We start from the raw sequence: 17,286 nt of genomic DNA on the forward strand, positions 1-17,286 counted from the left end.
ACATTATTATAAATTGGCACTTTACCCTTGTTAAAATATACTAAACAACCAAAATAAAGATAAACAGTGTGGAAATTACAAATATGTAACAATTATTCACGCCTATGTAGGAAATGATCGCTTTAAATCTTAATATTGTACATGTTTTTTTTTATTTTTTAGAAATAAATATACTACTACCAGATTCATAGCGCTGTCCAGTGCTTTTTTTCTATATAAAAGGTGCCGGTCCCCTAACTTGCTGAAGGTCCTGTGACAGGTTAGTTTCTCCCTGGTCTATTACTGTAAGTACCAGGAATGGTATAAATGATATACAGAATCTTCGACATAGAGTATCTACCTCCCTATTGGGAAACCAGATATATCTAATACCCAAAATGTACCAGCTCAGTGACTTCTTCATATCACTGCCTGTGGGATTGTCTACCAATAAAAACTGTTTGGTTACAAAGCAGTGGCAGAACTCCCTGAGGTAGTGGAGTCACTGGCCTCCGGGCACCAGCTGTAAGGAGGGCACCAGGCAGCAGGGGCGCACAGATAAATGAATCTATAACCGCTGCCAGCGGTCATGTTGGCTCTATTTGTGGGGTCCGTGGAGCCGCTGTGTCCGTTCAGACACCGTCCAATAATGTTTTTTTGGGGGGTTTATTGCGAGTCGCAATAAACAAAATAAAACTTTATTGAATCAACAGCCGGCGGTGCTTTCAGATATGCATTGCGGATACCCGGCAATCAGAGTGGAGCTACGGCTTGTAGAGAAGCATGAAGATGCAGGCAGCTAAAGACCCAGGAGAAGGTAAGTGGATGGAGCCAGAGGGATGTGGGGGCTGGCTGAAGAGACAATGGGGACTGGTTAGATACACAGAGTAATGGGGGCCGGCAGGTGAGACAATGGAGGCTGGAGAACCAGACAGGGGAGGAGCTAGCAGGAGAGACAGTGGTGGCTGACTTGAGAGATAGAGGGAGGCTAGTAGGTGAGACAGAGGGAGCTGTCAATCGGGGCTGGCTGGAGAGACAAAGAGGGGAGCTGGAAATAGAGGCTGACTGGAGATACAGAGGGAGGCTGGCAGGAGAGACAGTGGAGTCTGGCTGGAGCTAAAGACACACGGGGTGGGGGAGCTGGAGCAAGCCAGAGCCTAAGGGTGGGGCTGAAGAACCAGAGAGAGGGGACCTAGCAAGAGAGACAGTGGTGGCTGACTGAAGAGATAGAGGGAGGGGATTAGTAGGTGAGATAGAGAGGGGGCTGGCTGGAGAGACCAAGAGGGGGGCTGGAAATAGGGGCTGACTGGAGATACAGGGGGGGACTGGCAGGAGAGACAGTGGAGTCTGGCTGGAGCTAGAGACACATGGGGTGGGGGAACTGGAGCAAGCCAGAGCCTACGGGTGGGGGGGATCACCGCCATCTATTTTGCATCCAGGTGTCTGGCATGTACTTACGCCACTATTACAAAGTAAAGCCTGCGCCACATCAGAACTGCTGAATTTTGTATAATTATCTCCATTATGGATCATCTTGGGCATCCAGATGACAGGGACAAGGCTAAAGGAAGATTTGTCAATAACAAAAAGAAATATATTTTACAGCAATGGATACACACAGTTCCATCAGACTTGTGGATGTTTAAAGATCATTTATATTCCGTATATAATGGGGACTGCAACACTGAGGCAGAGCAATACTGTGCCCTAGGCTGGCCCACCCCATGCACATGTGACATCGCAAAATAGAGGCGGGATCAGGAAACAGAGCTGGGCGTGTCCATAAGGAAAATGCTGGTGGCCAGAGGGCATCAACGGTGACACCCCCTCAGCCTAGCACCCTGGGTGATGACACTGCGCACACACACCCTCAGCCTAGCACCCTGGGTGATGACACTGCGCACACACCCTCAGCCTAGCACCCTGGGTGATGACACTGCACACACACCCTCAGCCTAGCACCCTGGGTGATGACACTGCACACACCCCCTCAGCCTAGCACTCTGGGTGACGACACTGCACACCCCCTCAGCCTAGCACCCTGGGAGATGACACTGCACACACACCCTCAGCCTAGCACTCTGGGTGATGACACTGCACACACCCTCAGCCTAGCACCCTGGGTGACGACACTCCACACACCCTCAGCCTAGCACTCTGGGTGACAACACTGCACACACCCCCTCAGCCTAGCACTCTGGGTGATGACACTGCACACACCCTCATCCTAGCACCCTGGGTGACGACACTGCAGACACCCCCACAGCCTAGCACCCTGGGTGACAACTCTGCACACACACCCTCAGCCTAGCACCCTGGGTGATGACACTGCACACACCCCCTCAGCCTAGCACCCTGGGTGACAACACTGCACACACCTCCTCAGCCTAGCACCCTGGGTGACGACACTGCACACACCCTCAGCCTAGCACTCTGGGTGATGACACTGCACACATACCCTCAGCCTAGCACTCTGGGTGACGACACTGCACACACCCCCTCAGCCTAGCACTCTGGGTGATGACACTGCACACACCCCCTCAGCCTAGCACCCTGGGTGATGATACTGCACACACCCCCTCAGCCTAGCACCCTGGGTGACGATACTGCACACACACCCTCAGCCTAGCACCCTGGGTGACGACATTGCACACAAACCCCTACTTACAGCCCTGATGCCTGATGGGCTGATGAGAGGCGGCCATGCACAAAGGAAAAACGTTTCTCAGTTTGGAAGCGCTGTATTGAAACCCTCTCTTGAACAATTAAAATACATATTAAAACCTATTTTGTGACAAGCTGGTACAATCCAGAAAACTCAATCACGATCCACCAATTCTGGTGTATGGGTTCTCCGTTCCATGAGGGGTCTGCTCACCTCCACTCCTACCCTGGTCCACCTACAAAACATTCCATGGACATGGGAATGCTGGATCGGGGGTTCCCTCTTCGGGTTAGGTATGGGAACCAGCGGTCATGATGCTGAAGGTCAGAATACCGACAGCGACATTCCAACAGTCAGAATCCCAATAGATTTCTGTAAGTATTATAACCCTTACCCTAACCCTCCCTCTAACCTTACAGTCCCACAGCCTAACCCTAACCCTCCCATCCCACAGCCACACCCTAACCCTCCCCTCCCACAGCCTCACCCTAACCCTCCCCTCCCACAGCCTCACCCTAACCATCCCGTCCCACAGCCTCACCCTAACCCTCCCCTCCCACAGTCTCACCCTAACCCTCCCCTCCCACAGCCAAACTCTAACCCTCACCTCTAACCTTACAGTCCCACAGCCTCACCCTAACCCTCCCGTCCCGCAGCCTCACCCTAACCCTTCCATCCCACAGCCTAACCCATAACCCTCCCCTCCCGCAGCCCAATCCTAACCCTCCCCTCTAACCTTACAGTCCCACAACCTCACCCTAATCCTCCCGTCCCACAGCCTCACCCTAACCCTCCCGTCCCACAGCCTAACCTTAACCCACCCCTCCCACAGTCTCACCCTAACTCTACCCTCCTGCAACCTATCCCAAACGCTCCCCTCCTGCAGCCCAACCCTAACCCTCCCCTCCCGCAGCCTGACCCTAACCCTCGCCTCCTGCAGCCCAAGCCTAACCCTCCCCTCCTGCAGCCCAACCCTAACCCTACCCTGCCGCAGCCCAACACTAACCCTCCCCTCTAACCTTACAGTCACACCCTAATTCTTCCCTCCCGCAGCCTAACCATAACCTTCACCTCCCACCTTACAGTCTCACAGCCCAACCCTAACCCTCCACTCTAACCTTACAGTCCCACAGCCCAACCCTAACCCCCCTTCCCGCAGCCTAACTTTAAACCTCCCCTCATGCAGTCTAACCCTAACTAAAAAGTGAGTACCGTGTACCCCAAAGAAGTAATAAAGTACATAACAGTTTGTAGACAGTGGCACTTTCCATGTGTGTCTCTATTATTATAAGAGTACAGCAGAGTGTACCTGGGCATGTGACCTATTAGCAGAGTATAGCCGAGTGCACCTGGGCATGTGACCTATTAGCAGAGTATAGTAGAGTGCACCTGGGCATGTGAGCTATTAGCAGAGTATAGCAGAGTGCACCTGGGCATGTGACCCATTAGCAGAGTATAGCAGAGTGCACCTGGGCATGTGACCTATTAGCAGAGTATAGCAGAGTGAGCCAGAGCATGTGACCTATTACCAGAGTATAGCAGAGTGCACCTGGGCAGGTGACCTATTAGCAGAGTATACAGGAGTGCACCTGGGCATGTGACCTATTAGCAGAGTATAGCAGAGTGCACCTGGGCACGTGACCTATTAGCAGAGTATAGCGGAGTGCGCCTGGGCATGTGACCTATTAACAGAGTATAGAAGAGTATAGCAGAGTGCGCCTGGGCATGTGACCTATTAGCAGAGTATAGGGGGGTGCACCAGGGCATGTGACCTATTAGCAGAGTATAGGGGAGTGCACCTGGGCATGTGACCTATTAGCAGAGTATAGTGGAGTGCACCTGGGCATGTGACCTATTAGCAGAGTATAGAGGAGTGAACCTGGGCATGTGACCTATTAGCAGAGTATAGCAGAGTGCACCTGGGTAAAGACATATTAGCAGAGTATAGGGGAGTGCACTTGGGTATGTGACCTATTAGCAGAGTATAGAGGAGTGCACCTGGGCATGTGACCTATTAGCAGAGTATAGGGGAGTGCACCTGGGCAAGTGACCTACTAGCAGAGTATAGCGGAGTGCACCTGGGCATGTGTCCTATTAGCAGAGTATAGCAGAGTGCACCTGGGCATGTGACCTATTAGCAGAGTATAGTGGAGTGCACCTGGGCATGTGACCTATTACCAGAGTTAAGGGGAGTGCACCTGGGCATGTGACCTATTAGTAGAGTATAGCAGAGTGCACCTGGGCATGTGACCTATTAGCAGAGTATAGAGGAGTGCACCTGGGCATGTGACCTATTAGCAGAGTATAGCGGAGTGCACCTGGGCATGTGACCTATTAGCAGAATATAGAGGAGTGCACCTGGGCATGAGACCTATTAGCAGAGAATAGAGGAGTGCACCTGGGCATGTGACCTATTAGCAGAGTATAGAGGAGTGCACCTGAGCATGTGACCTATTAGCAGAGTATAGAGGAGTGCACCTGAGCATGTGACCTATTAGCAGAGTATAGAGGCGTGCACCTGGGCATGTGACCTATTAGCAGAGTATAGAGGAGTGCGTCTGGGCATGTGATCTATTAGCAGAGTATAGCGGAGTGCACCTGGGCATGTGACTTATTAGCACAATATAGCGGAGTGCATATGGGCATGTGACATATTAGCAGAGTATATGGGAGTGCACCTGGGCATGTGACCTATTAGCAGAGTATAGAGGAGTGCACCTGAGCATGTGACTTATTAGCAGAGTATAACTGAGTGCACCAGGGCATGTGATCTATTAGCAGAGTATAGTGGAGTGTACCTGGGCATGTGACCTATTAGCAGAGTATAGCAGAGTGCACCTGGCCATGTGACCTATTAGCAGAGAATAAGGGAGTGCACCTGGGCATGTGACGTATTAGCAGAATATAGAGGAGTGCACCTGGGCATGTGACCTATTAGCAGAGTATAGAGGAGTGCACCTGGGCATGTGACCTATTAGCAGAGTATAGTGGAGTGCACCTGGGCATGTGACCTATTAGCAGAGTATAGCAGAGTGCACCTGGGCATGTGACATATTAGCAGAATATAGAGGAGTACACCTGGGCATGTGACCTATTAGCAGAGTATAGAGGAGTGCACCTGGGCATGTGACCTATTAACAGAGTATAGTGGAGTGCACCTGGGCATGTGACCTATTATCAGAATATAGCAGAGTGCACCTGGGCATGTGACCTATTAGCAGAATATAGAGGAGTGCACCTGGGCATGTGACCTATTAGCAGAGTATAGAGGAGTGCACCTGGGCATGTGACCTATTAGCAGAGTATAGTGGAGTGCACCAGGGCATGTGACCTATTAGCAGAGTATAGCAGCCTGCACCTGGGCATGTGACATATTAGCAGAGTATAGGGGAGTGCACCTGGAAATGTGACCTATTAGCAGAGTATAGAGGAGTGCACCTGGGGATGTGACCTATTAGCAGAGTATAGAGGAGTGCACCTGGGGATGTGACCTATTAGCAGTGTATAGTGGAGTGCACCTGGGCATGTGACCTATTATCAGAGTATAGCAGAGTGCACCTGGCATGTGACCTATTAGCAGAGTATAGCAGAGTGCGCCTGAGCATGTGACCTATTAACAGAGTATAGCAGAGTGCGTCTGGGCATGTGACCTATTAGAAGAGTATACAGGAGTGCACCGGGGCATGTGACCTATTAGCAGAGTATAGAGGAGTGCACCTGGGCATGTGACCTATTAGCAGAGTATAGAGGAGTGCACCTGGGCATTTGACCTATTAACAGAGTATAGGGGAGAGCACCTGGGCATGAGACCTATTAGCAGAGTACAGGGGAGTGCACCTGGGCATGTGACCTATTAGTAGAGTATAGGGGAGTGCGCCTGGGCATGTGACCTATTAGCAGAGTATAGGGGAGTGCACCTGGGCATGTGACCAATTAGCAGAGTATAGAGGAGTGCAACTGGGCATGTGTCCTTTTAGCAGAGTATAGCAGAGTGCACCTGGGCACGTGACCTATTAGCAGAGTATAGCAGAGTATAGCAGAGTGTGCCTGGGCATGTGACCTATTAGCAGAGTATAGCAGAGTATAGCAGAGTGTGCCTGGGCATGTGACCTATTAGCAGAGTATAGGGGAGTGCACCTGGGCATGTGACCTATTAGCAGAGTATAGAGGAGTGCACCTGGGCATGTGACCTATTAGCAGAGTATAGCAGAGTGCACCTGTGTAAGTGACATATTAGCAGAGTATAAGGGAGTGCACCTGGGTATGTGACAAATTAGCAGAGAATAGGGGAGTGCACCTGGGTATGTGACCTATTAGCAGAGTATAGCAGAGTGCACCTGGGCTTGAGACCTATTAGCAGAGTATAGCAGAGTGCACCTGGGCATGTGACCTATTAGCAGAGTATAGAGGAGTGCACCTGGGCATGTGACCTATTAGCCGAGTATAGGGGAGTGCACCTGGGCATGTGACCTATTAGCAGAATATAGCAGAATGCGTCTGAGCATGTGACCTATTAGCAGAGTATAGCGGAGTGCACCTGGGTATGTGATCTATTAGCAGAGAATAGCGGAGTGCACCTGGGCATGTGACCTATTAGAAGAGTATAGGGGAGTGCACCTGGGCATGTGTCCTATTAGCAGAGTATTGCAGAGTGCACCTGGGCATGTAACCTATTAGCAGAGTATAGAGGAGTGCACCTGGGCATGTGACCTATTAGCAGAGTAAAGAGGAGTGCACCTGGGCATGTGACCTATTAGCAGAGTATAGAGGAGTGCACCTGGGCATGTGACCTATTAGCAGAGTATAGAGGAGTGCACCTGGGCATGTGACCTATTAGCAGAGTATAGCGGAGTGCACCTGGGCATGTGACCTGTTAGTAGAGTATAGCGGAGTGCACCTGGGCACGTGACCTATTAGCAGAGTATAGAGGCGTGCACCTGGGCAAGTGACCTATTAGCAGAGTATAGAGGAGTGCGTCTGGGCATGTGATCTATTAGCAGAGTATAGCGGAGTGCACCTGGGCATGTGACCTATTAGCAGAGTATAGCAGAATGCGTCTGGGCATGTGACCTATTAGCAGAGTATAGCGGAGTGCACCTGGGCATGTGACCTATTAGCAGAGTATAGTGGAGTGCACTTGGGCATGTGACCTATTAGCAGAGTATAGCAGAATGCGTCTGAACATGTGACCTATTAGCAGAGTATAGCGGAGTGCACCTGGGTATGTGATCTATTAGCAGAGAATAGCGGAGTGCACCTGGGCATGTGACCTATGGGCAGAGTATAGGGGAGTGCACCTGGGCATGTGACTTATTAGCAGAGTATAGCGGAGTGCGTCTGGGCATGTGATCTATTATCAGAGTATAGTGGAGTGTACCTGGTCATGTGACCTATTAGCAGAGTATAGGGGAGTGCACCTGGGCATGTGACCTATTAGCAGAGTATAGGGGAGTGCACCTGGGCATGTGACCTATTAGAAGAGTATAGGGGAGTGCACCTGGGCATGTGACCTATTAGCAGAGTATAGGAGAGTGCGTCTGGGCATGTGACATATTAGCAGAGTATAGGGGAGTGCACCTGGGCATGTGACCTATTAGCAGAGTATAGCGGAGTGCGCCTGGCCATGTGTCCTATTAGCAGAGTATAGCAGAGTGCACCTGGGCACGTGACCTATTAGCAGAGAATAGCGGAGTGCACCTGGGCATGTGACCTATTAGCAGAGTATAGCAGAGTATAGCAGAGTGCGCCTGGGCATGTGACCTATTAGCAGAGTATAAGGGTGTGAACCAGGGCATCTGACCTATTAGCAGAGAATAGGGGAGTGCACATGGGCATGTGACCTATTAGCAGAGTATAGTGGCGTGCACCTGGGCATGTGACCTATTAGCAGAGTATAGAGAAGTGAACCTGGGCATGTGACCTATTAGCAGAGTATAGCAGAGTGCACCTGGGTAAAGACATATTAGCAGAGTATAGGGGAGTGCACTTGGGTATGTGACCTATTTGCAGAGTATAGAGACGTGCACCTGGGCATGTGACCTATTAGCAGAGTATAGGGGAGAGCACCTGGGCAAGTGACCTACTAGCAGAGTATAGCGGAGTGCACCTGGGCATGTGTCCTATTAGCAGAGTATAACAGAGTGCACCTGGGCTTGTGACCTATTAGCAGAGTATAGTGGAGTGCACCTGGGCATGTGACCTATTAGCAGAGTTAAGGGGAGTGCACCTGGGCATGTGACCTATTAGTAGAGTATAGCAGAGTGCACCTGGGCATGTGACCTATTAGCAGAGTATAGCGGAGTGCACCTGGGCATGTGACCTATTAGCAGAATATAGAGGAGTGCACCTGGGATGTGACCTATTAGCAGAGAATAGAGGAGTGCACCTGGGCATGTGACCTATTAGCAGAGTATAGAGGAGTGCACCTGAGCATGTGACCTATTAGCAGAGTATAGAGGAGTGCACCTGGGCATGTGACCTGTTAGTAGAGTATAGCAGAGTGCACCTGGGCACGTGACATATTAGCAGAGTATAGAGGCTTGCACCTGGGCATGTGACCTATTAGCAGAGTATAGAGGAGTGCGTCTGTGCATGTGATCTATTAGCAGAGTATAGTGGAGTGCACCTGGGCATGTGACCTATTAGCAGAGTATAGCGGAGTATACCTGGGCTTGAGACATATTAGCAGAGTATATCGGAGTGCACCTGGGCATGTGACCTATTAGCAGAGTATAGCGGAGTGCGTCTGGGCATGTGACCTATTTGCAGAGTATAGTGGAGTGCACCTGAGCATGTGACCTATTAGCAGAGTATAGCTGAGTTCACCTGGGCATGTGATCTATTAGCAGAATATAGTGGAGTGTACCTGGGCATGTGACCTATTAGCAGAGTATAGGGGAGTGCGCCTGGGCATGTGACCTATTAGCAGAGTATAGGGGAGTGCACCTGAGCATGTGACCTATTAGCAGAGTATAGCTGAGTTCACCTGGGCATGTGATCTATTAGCAGAGTATAGTGGAGTGTACCTGGGCATGTGACCTATTAGCAGAGTATAAGGGAGTGCGTCTGGGCATGTGACATATTAGCAGAGTATAGCAGAGTGCACCTGGGCATGTGACATATTAGCAGAGTATAGGGGAGTGCGTCTGGGCATGTGACCTATTAGCAGAGTATAGCGGAGTGCACCTGGGCATGTGACCTATTAGCAGAGTATAGTGGAGTGCACTTGGGCATGTGACCTATTAGCAGAGTATAGCAGAATGCGTCTGAGCATGTGACCTATTAGCAGAGTATAGCGGAGTGCACCTGGGTATGTGATCTATTAGCAGAGAATAGCGGAGTGCACCTGGGCATGTGACCTATGGGCAGAGTATAGGGGAGTGCACCTGGGCATGTGACTTATTAGCAGAGTATAGCGGAGTGCGTCTGGGCATGTGATCTATTATCAGAGTATAGTGGAGTGTACCTGGTCATGTGACCTATTAGCAGAGTATAGGGGAGTGCACCTGGGCATGTGACCTATTAGCAGAGTATAGGGGAGTGCACCTGGGCATGTGACCTATTAGAAGAGTATAGGGGAGTGCACCTGGGCATGTGACCTATTAGCAGAGTATAGGAGAGTGCGTCTGGGCATGTGACATATTAGCAGAGTATAGGGGAGTGCACCTGGGCATGTGACCTATTAGCAGAGTATAGCGGAGTGCGCCTGGCCATGTGTCCTATTAGCAGAGTATAGCAGAGTGCACCTGGGCACGTGACCTATTAGCAGAGAATAGCGGAGTGCACCTGGGCATGTGACCTATTAGCAGAGTATAGCAGAGTATAGCAGAGTGCGCCTGGGCATGTGACCTATTAGCAGAGTATAAGGGTGTGAACCAGGGCATCTGACCTATTAGCAGAGAATAGGGGAGTGCACATGGGCATGTGACCTATTAGCAGAGTATAGTGGCGTGCACCTGGGCATGTGACCTATTAGCAGAGTATAGAGAAGTGAACCTGGGCATGTGACCTATTAGCAGAGTATAGCAGAGTGCACCTGGGTAAAGACATATTAGCAGAGTATAGGGGAGTGCACTTGGGTATGTGACCTATTTGCAGAGTATAGAGACGTGCACCTGGGCATGTGACCTATTAGCAGAGTATAGGGGAGAGCACCTGGGCAAGTGACCTACTAGCAGAGTATAGCGGAGTGCACCTGGGCATGTGTCCTATTAGCAGAGTATAACAGAGTGCACCTGGGCTTGTGACCTATTAGCAGAGTATAGTGGAGTGCACCTGGGCATGTGACCTATTAGCAGAGTTAAGGGGAGTGCACCTGGGCATGTGACCTATTAGTAGAGTATAGCAGAGTGCACCTGGGCATGTGACCTATTAGCAGAGTATAGCGGAGTGCACCTGGGCATGTGACCTATTAGCAGAATATAGAGGAGTGCACCTGGGATGTGACCTATTAGCAGAGAATAGAGGAGTGCACCTGGGCATGTGACCTATTAGCAGAGTATAGAGGAGTGCACCTGAGCATGTGACCTATTAGCAGAGTATAGAGGAGTGCACCTGGGCATGTGACCTGTTAGTAGAGTATAGCAGAGTGCACCTGGGCACGTGACATATTAGCAGAGTATAGAGGCTTGCACCTGGGCATGTGACCTATTAGCAGAGTATAGAGGAGTGCGTCTGTGCATGTGATCTATTAGCAGAGTATAGTGGAGTGCACCTGGGCATGTGACATATTAGCAGAGTATAGCGGAGTATACCTGGGCTTGAGACATATTAGCAGAGTATAGCGGAGTGCACCTGGGCATGTGACCTATTAGCAGAGTATAGCGGAGTGCGTCTGGGCATGTGACCTATTTGCAGAGTATAGTGGAGTGCACCTGAGCATGTGACCTATTAGCAGAGTATAGCTGAGTTCACCTGGGCATGTGATCTATTAGCAGAATATAGTGGAGTGTACCTGGGCATGTGACCTATTAGCAGAGTATAGGGGAGTGCGCCTGGGCATGTGACCTATTAGCAGAGTATAGGGGAGTGCACCTGAGCATGTGACCTATTAGCAGAGTATAGCTGAGTTCACCTGGGCATGTGATCTATTAGCAGAGTATAGTGGAGTGTACCTGGGCATGTGACCTATTAGCAGAGTATAGGGGAGTGCGTCTGGGCATGTGACATATTAGCAGAGTATAGCAGAGTGCACCTGGGCATGTGACATATTAGCAGAGTATAGGGGAGTGCGCCTGGGCATGTGACCTATTAGCAGAGTATAGCAGAGAGCACCTGGCCATGTGACCTATTAGCAGAGTATAGGGGAGTGCACCTGGGCATGTGACCTATTAGCAGAATATAGAGGAGTGCACCTGGGCATGTGACCTATTAGCAGAGTATAGAGGAGTGCACTTGGGCATGTGACCTATTAGCAGAGTATAGTGGAGTGCACCTGGTCATGTGACATATTAGCAGAGTATAGCGGAGTGCACCTGGGCATGTGACCTATTAGCAGAGTATAGCAGAGTGCACCTGGTCATGTGACATATTAGCAGAATATAGAGGAGTACACCTGGGCATGTGACCTATTAGCAGAGTATAGAGGAGTGCACCTGGGCATGTGACCTATTAGCAGAGTATAGCAGAGTGCACCTGGGCATGTGACCTATTATCAGAATATAGTGGAGTGCACCTGAGCATGTGACCTATTAGCAGAGTTCACTGGAGTGCACCTGGGCATGTGACATATTAGCAGAGTATAGGGGAGTGCACCTGTAAATGTGACCTATTAGCAGAGTTTAGCAGAGTGCACCTGGGCACGTGACATATTAGCAGAATATAGAGGAGTGCACCTGGGCATGAGACCTATGGGCAGAGTATAAGGGAGTGCACCTGGGCATGTGACCTATTAGCAGAGTATAATGGAGTGTACCTGGGCATGTGACCTATTAGCAGAGTATAGGGGAGTGCACCTGGGCATGTGACATATTAGCAGAATATAGAGGAGTGCACCTGGGCATGTGACCTATTAGCAGAGTATAGAGGAGTGCACCTGGGCATGTGACCTATTAGCAGAGTAAAGAGGAGTGCACCTGGGCATGTGACCTATTAGCAGAGTATAGAGGAGAGCACCTGGGCATGGGACCTATTAGCAGAGTATAGAGGAGTGCACCTGGGCATGTGACCTATTAGCAGAGTATAGCGGAGTGCACCTGGGCATGTGACCTGTTAGTAGAGTATAGCGGAGTGCACCTGGGCACGTGACCTATTAGCAGAGTATAGAGGCGTGCACCTGGGCATGTGACCTATTAGCAGAGTATAGAGGAGTGCGTCTGGGCATGTGACCTATTAGCAGAGTATAGCGGAGTGCACCTGGGCATGTGACCTATTAGCAGAGTATAGTGGAGTGCACCTGGGCATGTGACATATTAGCAGAGTATAGGGGAGTGCACCTGTAAATGTGACCTATTAGCAGAGTTTAGCAGAGTGCACCTGGGCACGTGACATATTAGCAGAATATAGAGGAGTGCACCTGGGCATGAGACCTATGGGCAGAGTATAAGGGAGTGCACCTGGGCATGTGACCTATTAGCAGAGTATAATGGAGTGTACCTGGGCATGTGACCTATTAGCAGAGTATAGGGGAGTGCACCTGGGCATGTGACATATTAGCAGAATATAGAGGAGTGCACCTGGGCATGTGACCTATTAGCAGAGTATAGAGGAGTGCACCTGGGCATGTGACCTATTAGCAGAGTAAAGAGGAGTGCACCTGGGCATGTGACCTATTAGCAGAGTATAGAGGAGAGCACCTGGGCATGGGACCTATTAGCAGAGTAAAGAGGAGTGCACCTGGGCATGTGACCCATTAGCAGAGTATAGTGGAGTGCACCTGGGCATGTGACCTATTAGCAGAGTATAGAGGAGTGCACCTGGGCATTTGACCTATTAACAGAGTATAGGGGAGAGCACCTGGGCATGAGACCTATTAGCAGAGTACAGGGGAGTGCACCTGGGCATGTGACCTATTAGTAGAGTATAGGGGAGTGCGCCTGGGCATGTGACCTATTAGCAGAGTATAGGGGAGTGCACCTGGGCATGTGACCAATTAGCAGAGTATAGAGGAGTGCAACTGGGCATGTGTCCTTTTAGCAGAGTATAGCAGAGTGCACCTGGGCACGTGACCTATTAGCAGAGTATAGCAGAGTATAGCAGAGTGTGCCTGGGCATGTGACCTATTAGCAGAGTATAGCAGAGTATAGCAGAGTGTGCCTGGGCATGTGACCTATTAGCAGAGTATAGGGGAGTGCACCTGGGCATGTGACCTATTAGCAGAGTATAGAGGAGTGCACCTGGGCATGTGACCTATTAGCAGAGTATAGCAGAGTGCACCTGTGTAAGTGACATATTAGCAGAGTATAAGGGAGTGCACCTGGGTATGTGACAAATTAGCAGAGAATAGGGGAGTGCACCTGGGTATGTGACCTATTAGCAGAGTATAGCAGAGTGCACCTGGGCTTGAGACCTATTAGCAGAGTATAGCAGAGTGCACCTGGGCATGTGACCTATTAGCAGAGTATAGAGGAGTGCACCTGGGCATGTGACCTATTAGCCGAGTATAGGGGAGTGCACCTGGGCATGTGACCTATTAGCAGAATATAGCAGAATGCGTCTGAGCATGTGACCTATTAGCAGAGTATAGCGGAGTGCACCTGGGTATGTGATCTATTAGCAGAGAATAGCGGAGTGCACCTGGGCATGTGACCTATTAGAAGAGTATAGGGGAGTGCACCTGGGCATGTGTCCTATTAGCAGAGTATCGCAGAGTGCACCTGGGCATGTAACCTATTAGCAGAGTATAGAGGAGTGCACCTGGGCATGTGACCTATTAGCAGAGTAAAGAGGAGTGCACCTGGGCATGTGACCTATTAGCAGAGTATAGAGGAGTGCACCTGGGCATGTGACCTATTAGCAGAGTATAGAGGAGTGCACCTGGGCATGTGACCTATTAGCAGAGTATAGCAGAGTGCACCTGGGCACGTGACCTGTTAGTAGAGTATAGCGGAGTGCACCTGGGCACGTGACCTATTAGCAGAGTATAGAGGCGTGCACCTGGGCAAGTGACCTATTAGCAGAGTATAGAGGAGTGCGTCTGGGCATGTGATCTATTAGCAGAGTATAGCGGAGTGCACCTGGGCATGTGACCTATTAGCAGAGTATAGCAGAATGCGTCTGGGCATGTGACCTATTAGCAGAGTATAGCGGAGTGCACCTGGGCATGTGACCTATTAGCAGAGTATAGCAGAATGCGTCTGAGCATGTGACCTATTAGCAGAGTATAGCGGAGTGCACCTGGGTATGTGATCTATTAGCAGAGAATAGCGGAGTGCACCTGGGCATGTGACCTATGGGCAGAGTATAGGGGAGTGCACCTGGGCATGTGACTTATTAGCAGAGTATAGCGGAGTGCGTCTGGGCATGTGATCTATTATCAGAGTATAGTGGAGTGTACCTGGTCATGTGACCTATTAGCAGAGTATAGGGGAGTGCACCTGGGCATGTGACCTATTAGCAGAGTATAGGGGAGTGCACCTGGGCATGTGACCTATTAGAAGAGTATAGGGGAGTGCACCTGGGCATGTGACCTATTAGCAGAGTATAGGAGAGTGCGTCTGGGCATGTGACATATTAGCAGAGTATAGGGGAGTGCACCTGGGCATGTGACCTATTAGCAGAGTATAGCGGAGTGCGCCTGGCCATGTGTCCTATTAGCAGAGTATAGCAGAGTGCACCTGGGCACGTGACCTATTAGCAGAGAATAGCGGAGTGCACCTGGGCATGTGACCTATTAGCAGAGTATAGCAGAGTATAGCAGAGTGCGCCTGGGCATGTGACCTATTAGCAGAGTATAGGGGTGTGAACCAGGGCATCTGACCTATTAGCAGAGAATAGGGGAGTGCACATGGGCATGTGACCTATTAGCAGAGTATAGTGGCGTGCACCTGGGCATGTGACCTATTAGCAGAGTATAGAGAAGTGAACCTGGGCATGTGACCTATTAGCAGAGTATAGCAGAGTGCACCTGGGTAAAGACATATTAGCAGAGTATAGGGGAGTGCACTTGGGTATGTGACCTATTTGCAGAGTATAGAGACGTGCACCTGGGCATGTGACCTATTAGCAGAGTATAGGGGAGAGCACCTGGGCAAGTGACCTACTAGCAGAGTATAGCGGAGTGCACCTGGGCATGTGTCCTATTAGCAGAGTATAACAGAGTGCACCTGGGCTTGTGACCTATTAGCAGAGTATAGTGGAGTGCACCTGGGCATGTGACCTATTAGCAGAGTTAAGGGGAGTGCACCTGGGCATGTGACCTATTAGTAGAGTATAGCAGAGTGCACCTGGGCATGTGACCTATTAGCAGAGTATAGCGGAGTGCACCTGGGCATGTGACCTATTAGCAGAATATAGAGGAGTGCACCTGGGATGTGACCTATTAGCAGAGAATAGAGGAGTGCACCTGGGCATGTGACCTATTAGCAGAGTATAGAGGAGTGCACCTGAGCATGTGACCTATTAGCAGAGTATAGAGGAGTGCACCTGGGCATGTGACCTGTTAGTAGAGTATAGCAGAGTGCACCTGGGCACGTGACATATTAGCAGAGTATAGAGGCTTGCACCTGGGTATGTGACCTATTAGCAGAGTATAGAGGAGTGCACCTGGGCATGTGACCTATTAGCAGAGTATAGTGGAGTGCACCTGGGCATGTGACCTATTAGCAGAGTATAGCGGAGTATACCTGGGCTTGAGACATATTAGCAGAGTATAGCGGAGTGCACCTGGGCATGTGACCTATTAGCAGAGTATAGCGGAGTGCGTCTGGGCATGTGACCTATTTGCAGAGTATAGTGGAGTGCACCTGAGCATGTGACCTATTAGCAGAGTATAGCTGAGTTCACCTGGGCATGTGATCTATTAGCAGAATATAGTGGAGTGTACCTGGGCATGTGACCTATTAGCAGAGTATAGGGGAGTGCGCCTGGGCATGTGACCTATTAGCAGAGTATAGGGGAGTGCACCTGAGCATGTGACCTATTAGCAGAGTATAGCTGAGTTCACCTGGGCATGTGATCTATTAGCAGAGTATAGTGGAGTGTACCTGGGCATGTGACCTATTAGCAGAGTATAGGGGAGTGCGTCTGGGCATGTGACATATTAGCAGAGTATAGCAGAGTGCACCTGGGCATGTGACATATTAGCAGAGTATAGGGGAGTGCGCCTGGGCATGTGACCTATTAGCAGAGTATAGCAGAGAGCACCTGGCCATGTGACCTATTAGCAGAGTATAGGGGAGTGCACCTGGGCATGTGACCTATTAGCAGAATATAGAGGAGTGCACCTGGGCATGTGACCTATTAGCAGAGTATAGAGGAGTGCACTTGGGCATGTGACCTATTAGCAGAGTATAGTGGAGTGCACCTGGTCATGTGACATATTAGCAGAGTATAGCGGAGTGCACCTGGGCATGTGACCTATTAGCAGAGTATAGCAGAGTGCACCTGGTCATGTGACATATTAGCAGAATATAGAGGAGTACACCTGGGCATGTGACCTATTAGCAGAGTATAGAGGAGTGCACCTGGGCATGTGACCTATTAGC

This window comes from Taudactylus pleione, unplaced genomic scaffold (assembly GCF_031769625.1).
Source record: "Taudactylus pleione unplaced genomic scaffold, aTauple2 ptg000819l, whole genome shotgun sequence".
NCBI classification, from domain to species: domain Eukaryota; kingdom Metazoa; phylum Chordata; class Amphibia; order Anura; family Myobatrachidae; genus Taudactylus; species Taudactylus pleione.